The sequence below is a fragment of the Pleurodeles waltl genome, chromosome 12 (assembly GCF_031143425.1).
Source record: "Pleurodeles waltl isolate 20211129_DDA chromosome 12, aPleWal1.hap1.20221129, whole genome shotgun sequence".
NCBI lineage: Eukaryota > Metazoa > Chordata > Amphibia > Caudata > Salamandridae > Pleurodeles > Pleurodeles waltl.
In genome coordinates, this window is record NC_090451.1 from 107,091,583 (window position 1) to 107,102,631 (window position 11,049).

An 11,049-nucleotide genomic window follows, 5' to 3' on the forward strand; every position below is an offset into this window, starting at 1 on the left:
TACTTTCCTAGACAACCCCCCCCCAAACGAAGGACAATAAGACTAGCCATTACCTGATGAGTCTTCATTGTCTAAGTGGAAATATCTGGAGAGTCCATCTGCATTGGAGTGGCTACTCCCAGGTCTATGTTCCACTGTATAGTCCATTCCCTGTAGGGATATGGACCACCTCAACAATTTAGGATTTTCACCTTTCATTTGTTTTAGCCAAAGTAGAGGTTTGTGGTCTGTCTGAACAATGAAGTGAGTGCCAAACAGGTGTGGCCTCAACTTCTTCAGAGCCCAGACCACAGCAAAGGCCTCCCTCTCAATGGCAGACCAACGCTTTTCTCTAGGGGTCAACCTCCTACTAATAAAAGCAACAGGTTGATCCTGGCCCTCAGAATTAAGTTGTGATAGGACTGCCCCTACTCCTAATTCAGATGCATCAGTTTGGACATAGAATTTTTTAGAGTAACAAGGGCTTTTCAGGACAGGTGCAGAGCACATGGCCTGCTTCAGCTCCTCAAAAGCTTTCTGACAGTTTGCTGTCCATAATACCTTTTTAGGCATTTTCTTGGATGTGAGGTCATTAAGAGGGGCTGCAATGGAGCCATAGTTCTTAATGAACCTCCTGTAATACCCAGTGAGGCCTAGGAAGGCTCTCACCTGAGTCTGAGTGGTAGGGGGAACCCAATCAATAATAGTTTGGATTTTCCCCTGAAGTGGTGCAATCTGTTCCCCACCAACAAGGTGTCCCAGATAAACCACCTTACCCTGCCCTATCTGGCACTTTGAAGCCTTGATAGTGAGGCCTGCCTTTTGCAGAGCCTCCAAAACTTTCCATAGGTGGACCAGGTGATCATCCCAGCTGGAGCTAAAGACAGCTATATCGTCCAGATATGCTGCACTGAAAGCTTCCAGCCCTTGCAGGACTGTGTTCACCAACCTCTGAAAAGTGGCAGGTGCATTTTTCAAACCAAAAGGCATTACAGTAAACTGGTAATGTCCTCCAATGGTAGAAAATGCAGTCTTAGGTTTAGCATCTTCTGACAATTTGATCTGCCAATACCCTGCAGTCAAATCAAAAGTGCTTAGATACTTGGCAGATGCCAGTGTATCTATAAGCTCATCTGCCCTGGGTATAGGGTGAGCATCAGTTTTGGTTACCAAGTTGAGACCTCTATAGTCTACACAAAACCTCATTTCCTTCTTTCCATCTTTAGAATTGGGTTTTGGTACTAGTACCACAGGAGAAGCCCATGGACTGTCAGAGTGCTCAACCACTCCTAGTTCCAACATTTTCTGAACTTCTTGCTTTATGCAGTCCCTGACATGGTCAGGCTGCCTATAGATCTTACTTTTGACAGGTAAACTGTCTCCAGTATCTATAGTGTGCTCACACCAAGAAGTGGTGCCTGGCACAGTAGAGAAGAGTTCTGAAAATTGTCCTAGGAGATTTATGCAATTGTCTTTCTGCTCAGCAGTAAGACAATCAGCCAGAACTACACCTTCCACAAGAGCATCTTGATCTGTGGAAGAGAAGAGATCAGGTAGAGGATCACTGTCTTCTTCCTGTCCCTCATCTGTTGCCATGAGCAGGGTGAGATCAGCCCTGTCATAGTAGGGTTTCAGGCGGTTGACATGGAGCACCCTAAGGGGACTCCTGGCAGTGCCTAAGTCAACCAAGTAGGTGACTTCACCCTTCTTTTCAACAATTGTGTGGGGTCCACTCCATTTATCTTGGAGTGCTCTTGGGGCCACAGGCTCCAAGACCCACACTTTCTGCCCTGGTTGGTACTGAACCAAAACAGCCTTCTGATCATGCCATTGCTTCTGGAGCTCTTGGCTGGCCTGAAGGTTTTTACTGGCCTTTTTCATGTACTCAGCCATCCTTGATCTGAGGCCAAGTACATAATCCACAATATCCTGCTTAGGAGCTTTTAAAGGTTGTTCCCAACCCTCCTTTACAAGTGTGAGTGGACCCCTAACAGGGTGTCCAAAAAGAAGTTCAAAGGGGCTGAAGCCCACTCCTTTCTGGGGTACCTCCCTGTAGGCAAAAAGGAGGCATGGTAGAAGGATATCCCATCTCCTGCGGAGTTTTTCAGGGAGTCCCATAATCATGCCTTTGAGAGTTTTATTAAATCTCTCCACCAGTCCATTTGTTTGTGGATGATAGGGTGTTGTGAACTTGTAAGTTACACCACACTCCTTCCACATGGCCTTTAAGTATGCAGACATGAAATTGCTTCCTCTGTCTGATACTACTTCCTTTGGGAAGCCCACCCTGGAAAATATTCCCAGGAGGGCCTTTGCCACTGCAGGAGCTGTAGTGGTCCTTAAAGGAATAGCTTCAGGATATCTTGTGGCATGGTCCACTACCACTAAGATAAACCTATTGCCTGAAGCAGTAGGAGGGTCAAGGGGGCCAACTATGTCAACCCCTACCCTTTCAAAGGGAACCCCAACCACAGGCAGTGGGATAAGGGGTGCCTTTGGAGTGCCACCTGTCTTGCCACTGGCTTGACAGGTTTCACAGGACTTACAAAATTCCTTTGTGTCCTCAGACATCCTAGGCCAATGAAACAATGGTACCAATCTGTCCCAAGTTTTCATTTGACCCAGGTGCCCAGCTAAGGGAATGTCATGTGCCAGTGTTAGGAGGAACTTTCTGTACTCCTGAGGAATCACTAATCTCCTGGCAGCTCCAGGTTTAGGATCCCTATGCTCAGTGTACAAGAGGTTGTCCTCCCAGTAAACTCTGTGAGAGTCACTGACATCCCCATTAGCCTGTTTGACAGCTTGCTGTCTGAGACCCTCTAATGTGGGACAGGTTTGCTGTGCCACACTCAGCTCCTCCCTGGCAGGCCCCCCTTCACCCAAAAGCTCAGCAGTGTCTGCTTCCAGCTCCTCTGGTGTAGGTTCTGCACAGGGAGGGAATTCTTCTTCCTCAGAAGTAGAATCCACTGTAGAGGGAGGGATAGTAGGAAGTGGTTTGCTTCTACTAGCCCTAGCTTTAGGGAGCACTTGGTCCATTGTTCCAGGATCCAAGCTTCCCTGTCCTTTTTGCTTTTTGGCCTGAGCCCTTGTCAAAGCAAAAATATGCCCTGGGATGCCCAGCATTGCTGCATGGGCCTCCAACTCCACATCTGACCAAGCTGATGTCTCCAAATCATTCCCTAATAGACAGTCTACAGGTAAATCTGAAGCTACCACAACTTTCTTTGGACCAGTTACCCCCCCCCAGTTGAGATTTACAACAGCCATGGGGTGGCTTTGTGTTATGTTGTGAGCATCGGTTACTTGGTACTGGTGTCCAAGTATGTGTTGTTCAGGGTGCACCAGTTTCTCAATCACCATTGTGACACTGGCACCTGTGTCCCTGTAGGCCTGGACCTCAACACCATTTATTAGGGTTAGTTGCTTGTACTTCTCCAAGTTATGGGGGCAAGCAACCAAAGTGGCTAAATCAATAGCCCCTTCAGAGACTAAAGTAGCCTCTGTGGTCTCCCTAATCAGACCAACCCCAACTAAATTACCAAAAGTGAGCCCAGCTACTCCCTTGGATTGGCTATTAGTAGGTTTGCTCCCACCACCACTGCTATTAGTAGGGACACTAGGTGTAGCAGTAGGGGTTGTAGTGGTAGGAGCTGTGGTGCCTTTCTTTGGACAACTAGGATCTGTTGTCCAATGGCCTTTTATTTTACATAAATAGCACCATGGTTTCTTTTCCTTGTTCTGATTAAAGGAGGATTTGGACCCACCACCCCCACCAGAGTGTTTTTGTGGGCCTGATGAAGACTCATTTTTAGATTTGTCCACACCCTTGTCAGAAGACTTACCATCCTTCTTTTTAACCATCTTTGTCACCCCCTGTATTAACTTTTCTGTTCACTCTTGTTCTGACCCATTTGTCTGCATTCTTTCCCAATTCTTGGGGAGAGGTCAGATCAGAGTCCACCAAGTACTGGTGCAACAAATCAGACACACAATTATTAAGAATATGCTCTCTCAGGATCAAGTTATACAGGCTGTCATAATCAGTAACTTTACTGCCATGTAACCACCCCTCCAAGGCCTTCACTGCCTGGTCAATGAAATCAACCCAGTCTTGTGAAGACTCCTTTTTGGTCTCTCTGAACTTTATCCTGTACTGTTCAGTGGTTAAGCCATAACCATCCAGGAGTGCATTCTTAAGAACTTGGAAATTATTGGCATCATTTTCTTTTACAGTAAGGAGCCTATCCCTACCTTTTCCACTAAATGATAGCCATAGGATAGCAGCCCACTGCTTTTGAGGGACATCCTGTACAGCACAGGCCCTCTCAAGTGCAGCAAACACCTTGTTAATGTCATCCCCCTCCTTATAAGGGGGAATTATCTTGTGCAGATTCCTGGAATCATGCTCTTTTGCAGGATGACTATGGGGAATACTGCTGCTGCCACCATGGGTATCTAAACCCAACTTCTGTCTTTCCTTCTCTAATTCTAAAGACTGTCTATCCAAATCCAGCTGTTGCTTCTTGAGCTTCAGTCTGGTTTGTTCCACTCTCAATCTATTGAGCTCCCTTTCTAACAATCTGTCATCAGGGTGGGTGGGAGGGACATTTCTAGATACAGAGGTATGATAGGAATGAACAGAAGGAGACCTGTCCCTTACAGAGGGCACCCTAACAGCTTGGCTACCAGTATAATGTGAGAGCACACCATCAGTATGGTGTGATTCAACCTCTGTACCAACTATGCTAGACTGTCTAGTAATGGGCAGGCTGAGAAGTTTCTTTCCTGAACCTTTTCCTGGGGGAGTCCCTGGATCAGATTGAGAACCATTAGCTACTTTTTCACCAGATTTGGCACTTATGGCCTTATCCTGTACTCTAAGCATATTAATTAACAGTTCTAAGGAAGGATTCTTCCCTACACTCAAACCTCTCTCTATGCAGAGACTCCTTGCTCCTTTCCAGCTAAGGTGATCATATGCAAGTTTGGACAGTTCAACATTTTTGCCTGTGCCAGACATTTTTTAGAGAGAGTTAAAGTGATAGCAAAAGAGAAAAAGGTTTTCAGAACTTTTTGGAAAGACAGAAAAAAACTTTTTAAACTTTTAAGAACTTTTTGAAAGTTTAGGAGTACTTTTCAGCACTTAGAAAAGAGTGAAAAGAGGAAATGCTAAACTTTTTGGCTATGTGTATATACACTGACCTTGTTTTGTATATTTTTCTCTTATGAAAAGTACAATGACAAGAGTGGTAAGTAGTCTCATGCACTTATCCCACCACTGCACAACCAATGTAGGAGGCTGGACTGGCTTGTAGTGAGTACCAAGGGGTACTTGCACCTTGCACCAGGCCCAGTTATCCCTTATTAGTGTATAGGGTGTCTAGCAGCTTAGGCTGATAGATAATGGTAGCTTAGCAGAGCAGCTTAGGCTGAACTAGGAGACGTGTGAAGCTACTACAGTACCACCTAGTGTCATATGCACAATATCATAAGAAAACACAATACACAGTTATACTAAAAATAAAGGTACTTTATTTTTATGACAATATGCCAAAGTATCTTAGAGTGTACCCTCAGTGAGAGGATAGGAAATATACACAAGATATATATACACAATAGCAAAAATATGCAGTATAGTCTTAGAAAACAGTGCAAACAATGTATAGTTACAATAGGATGCAATGGGGAAACATAGGGATAGGGGCAACACAAACCATATACTCCAGAAGTGGAATGCGAACCACGAATGGACCCCAAACCTATGTGACCTTGTAGAGGGTCGCTGGGACTATTAGAAAATAGTGAGAGTTAGAAAAATAACCCTCCCCAAGACCCTGAAAAGTGAGTGCAAAGTGCACTAAAGTTCCCCTAAGGACAAAAGAGTCGTGTTAGAGGAATAATGCAGGAAAGACACAAACCAGCAATGCAACAACTGTGGATTTCCAATCTAGGGTACCTGTGGAACAAGGGGACCAAGTCCAAAAGTCACAAGCAAGTCGGAGATGGGCAGATGCCCAGGAAATGCCAGCTGCGGGTGCAAAGAAGCTTCGACTGGACAGAAGAAGCTGAGGTTTCTGCAGGAATGAAAAGGGCTAGAGACTTTCCCTTTGGTGGACGGATCCCTCTCGCCTTGGAGAGTCGTGCAGAAGTGTTTTCCTGCCAGAAGGACGCCAACAAGCCTTGCTACATGCAAATCGTGCGTTTGGCGTTTTTGGACGCTGCTGGGGCCCAGGAGGGACCAGGAGGTCGCAAATTGGACCTGCAGAGAGAGGAGACGTCGATCAAGACAAGGAGCCCTCACTGAAGCAGGTAGCACCCGGAGAAGTGCCAGAAACAGGCACTACGAGGATGCGTCAAATGGTGCTCGCCGAAGTTGCACAAAGGAGTCCCACGTCGCCGGAGACCAACTTAGAAAGTCGTGCAATGCAGGTTAGAGTGCCGTGGACCAAGGCTTGGCTAGGCACGAAGGATTTCCGCCGGAAGTGCACAGGGGCCGGAGTAGCTGCAAAGTCGCGGTTCCCAGCAATGCAGCCCAGCGAGGTGAGGCAAGGACTTACCTCCACCAAACTTGGGCTGAAGAGTCACTGGACTGTGGGGGTCACTTGGACAGTGTCGCTGGATTCGAGGGACCTCGCTCGTCGTGCTGAGAGGAGACCCAAGGGACCGGTAATGCAGCTTTTTGGTGCCTGCGGTTGCAGGGGGAAGATTCCGTCGACCCACGGGAGATTTCTTCGGAGCTTCTGGTGCAGAGAGGAGGCAGACTACCCCCACAGCATGCACAAGCAGGAAAACAGTTGAGAAGGCGGCAGGATCAGCGTTACAGAGTTGCAGTAGTCGTCTTTGCTACTATGTTGCAGGTTTGCAGGTTTCCAGGCTTCCAGCGCGGTCAGCGGTCGATTCCTTATCAGAAGGTGAAGAGGGAGATGCAGAGGAACTCGGCTGAGCTCATGCATTCGTTATCTAAAGTTTCCCCAGAGACAGAGACCCTAAATAGCCAGAAAAGAGGGTTTGGCTACCTAGGAGAGAGGAAAGGCTACTAACACCTGAAGGAGCCTATCAGCAGGAGTCTCTGACGTCACCTGGTGGCACTGGCCACTCAGAGCAGTCCAGTGTGCCAGCAGCACCTCTGTTTCCAAGATGGCAGAGGTCTGGAGCACACTGGAGGAGCTCTGGGCACCTCCCAGGGGAGGTGCAGGTCAGGGGAGTGGTCACTCCCTTTTCCTTTGTCCAGTTTCGCGCCAGAGCAGGGGCTAAGGGGTCCCTGAACCGGTGTAGACTGGCTTATGCAGAATTGGGCACCTCTGTGCCCAACAAAGCATTTCCAGAGGCTGGGGGAGGCTACTCCTCCCCTGCCTTCACACCATTTTCCAAAGGGAGAGGGTGTCACACCCTCTCTCAGAGGAAGTTCTTTGTTCTGCCATCCTGGGCCAGGCCTGGCTGGACCCCAGGAGGGCAGCTGCCTGTCTGAGGGGTTGGCAGCAGCAGCAGCTGCAGTGAAACCCCAGGAAGGGCAGTCTGGCAGTACCAGGGTCTGTGCTACAGACCACTGGGATCATGGAATTGTACCAACAATGCCAGGATGGCATAGAGGGGGCAATTCCATGATCATAGACATGTTACATGGCCATATTCGGAGTTACCATGGTGAAGCTACATATAGGTAGTGACCTATATGTAGTGCACGCGTGTAATGGTGTCCCCGCACTCACAAAGTTCAGTGAATTGGCTCTGAACAATGTGGGGGCACCTTGGCTAGTGCCAGGGTGCCCTCACACTAAGTAACTTTGCACCTAACCTTTACCAGGTAAAGGTTAGACATATAGGTGACTTATAAGTTACTTAAGTGCAGTGTAAAATGGCTGTGAAATAACGTGGACGTTATTTCACTCAGGCTGCAGTGGCAGGCCTGTGTAAGAATTGTCAGAGCTCCCTATGGGTGGCAAAAGGAATGCTGCAGCCCATAGGGATCTCCTGGAACCCCAATACCCTGGGTACCTCAGTACCATATACTAGGGAATTATAAGGGTGTTCCAGTAAGCCAATGTAAATTGGTAAAAATGGTCACTAGCCTGTCAGTGACAATTTGGAAAGAAATGAGAGAGCATAACCACTGAGGTTCTGATTAGCAGAGCCTCAGTGAGACAGTTAGTCACTACACAGGTAACACATTCAGGCACACTTATGAGCACTGGGGCCCTGGGCTACCAGGGTCCCAGTGACACATACAACTAAAACAACATATATACAGTGAAAAATGGGGGTAACATGCCAGGCAAGATGGTACTTTCCTACAGCACGTGTCCTACTTTTATAATGTTTTCAGGGCACTTCGCCCACTTCATATCTAGCCAAAATCCTTTAGCACTGGGAGACCACGTGTCTGCTGAATATCTTACCTCCACCATTGGGGGTATAAAAGGTGTACTTTGGCTCTGTTGTAAATTATTATATAGGGCTCAATTTGGTTGGGTTGTGAATTGCTGTCAAGCTCTAAATCTCAGAATTCTCTTAGTCACACCTTTTTATGTCTTGCGTACACAGTGAATGTGCTGTGAGACATATTGTTTAGAATTCAGTGGGCTTACCACACACCCATAGCTTACTTACCATTAATTGTTTTCTATGTCACTCACATTTGCAATATTTCGATTGCTTAGCTCCCATAGACTGAATCTTCCTTTCTTGTGTTCATTCCTCCATGGAGGATGGACCAAGTACATGTGTTCTTTTCGTCTTTCTACAGTACGCTATTTTTTATATTTTAAAAGTGTTTTCATATCATTCTTGGATGTGCAATGTGCTTTCCAACATTCATGACAAGCATACAGCTTATTTTTCACCCTAAACGCCGTCTCTGTTGACACTTTAGTTACTTTCTCACACTGTATTCCTCTGCATGACTATACTCTACTCCCCTCAGTGCCACTGTACTCTACACTGTGCAACTCTATATCACTCCACTCTACTCAGTTCTACTCCACTCTAATCTACATTGTTCCACTCTATCACTCCACTCTATGCCACTCTAATCTATGCCACTCCACTATACGCCACTTCACTCCACTTTATGCTACTCCATTCTATGCCACTCCACCCTGTCACTCTCTGCTATGCCCCTCTACTCCACTCCACTCCACTCTACTCTATGCCACTTCCCTTCATTCCTCTCTACGCCACCCTACTTCATAGAATGCCACTTTATGTGACTCTATGCCACTCTGCTCTACATCACTCTAGAATACTCAACTGAACTCTACTCTATACAATTCCACTCTACTTTACTCCTCTCCACTCTATGCCTCTCCACTCTATGCTACTCTTCTCCAGTCTACTGTACACCACTTTATTTTATCCCATTCTACTCTACGCCACTGTACACCACTCAACTCTATGCCACTCTACTCCGTTGCACCCCTCTCTACTCTACGCTACTCTACTCCATGCTACTATACTCCACTCTAAGCCACTGTACTCTCCACCACTACGCTCTATTCCACTCTACTGTATGCCACTCCATGCCACTCTAATCCACCCCACAGAATGCCACTCTAATCTATGCCACTCCACTCAACTCCATGCCATTCCATACTTTTGCACTCTACCCTACTCTGTGCCTCTCCATTCCACTCCATGCTACTCCACTCTATCCCACTACGCTCTACTCTAGTTCACTCTATGCCACTCCACTTTACTCTCTCCCACTCTACTCTATACTACTTCATTCCATGCCACTTCACTGTACTCCACTCCACTCCATCTCACACAATATCACTCAATGGCACTACATGCGCTCTACTCTATGCCACTCTACTGCACACTACTCTATGCTGTGCCACTCTACACTACTCTCCTGTAGGCCTTTCTACTCTATGCCACTTTTTTCTCTGCTCCTCTCTACACCACAGTTCACTCCATGCAACACGACTGTATGCAACTCAACTCCGCAACACTCTACTTCATGCAGTCCGACTCCACTCCTCCTAATTCTTTGCCACCCCTCTCCTTGACACACTGTTCTCTGACTCTATGCCATTCCATGCCACTTCACTCTACACCACACTATGCCACTCTACACCACACTACTTTACTCTATGCTACTCTATGCCATTCTATGCAACCTCACTCCTCTCTACCCCACTCTGCTCTATGCCACTCCATTCCTCACAATGCTATTCAACGCCATGCCATGGCACACCACTTCATTATATTCCACTGTATTCTATGACACATTACGTCACTCTACTCTTTGCACTTCAATCTACTCCCTTCTATGACCCTCCATTCATCACCACTCCATTGTTTGCTAGTCAAGTTTAGGCCACTTCATTCCACACAATGCAACTCTAAAGCAGTATGCACCAAGCAGCTGAATGTGTCTGAAGAGACACCCAGAAAAGAAAAAAACAACAATATGTGGGGGCCTGTTCCGAGCCCCTCCTAGCCTGGAGGAGTTTGGTCGGCCGTGGATTAAGTTTTTGCAGTGTTCACTTCCCCGACCCCAGCACTCATAGAACACTTGAGACTTGCAGGGCAGAGTGGTGGATCTTGTTAAGAAGTCTGGGCTTCTTGCTTTATGGGGAGTCTTGTCACTGGAAGCAGAGAGGTAAATATTTGCTGTGATCTGCTACTCAAAGAAAAGACCCTGATCTAACTTGAAAAGATGGGTTTTAAACAAACGCTAAATCTATCCACTCCACGGACACTTTGACCTTTTTTAAGCCTATCAGAGCCACACCAGGGTAGTCTTTTCAGAGCCCAAGTAGCTCGCCGTGATCGTATAGTGGTTAGTACTCTGCGTTGTGGCCGCAGCAACCTCGGTTCGAATCCGAGTCACGGCATTGCCGGTGGCTATGTCACGGCAGTTGGGCAGCATTTTTATTCTCACTTCTTAATATTTACATGAGTTAAGAGCTTGAACCTAATTTCAACGGTGAAATTAAATGTCTTTGAAGAACGCTTTAACAATGTTATTATTTATTTCACCTTTCTGCGTTTTTACGTTTGTGGCGGTCCTGATGTGAAAAGTATGAGCTACAGTTTGGTTTCACGGGACCCGGTCAGCAAGAGGGA

The 11,049-nt window shown here is 46.8% G+C and overlaps 1 non-coding gene across 1 annotated transcript; it reads left to right on the plus strand.

Annotated features, from left to right (window-relative positions):
* The first annotated feature begins 10,745 nt into the window (after positions 1–10,745).
* TRNAH-GUG (transfer RNA histidin (anticodon GUG)) lies at positions 10,746–10,817 on the plus strand. The gene has a single exon. It is a non-coding gene; the product is annotated as a tRNA-His (tRNA).
* Positions 10,818–11,049: the final 232 nt, after the last annotated feature.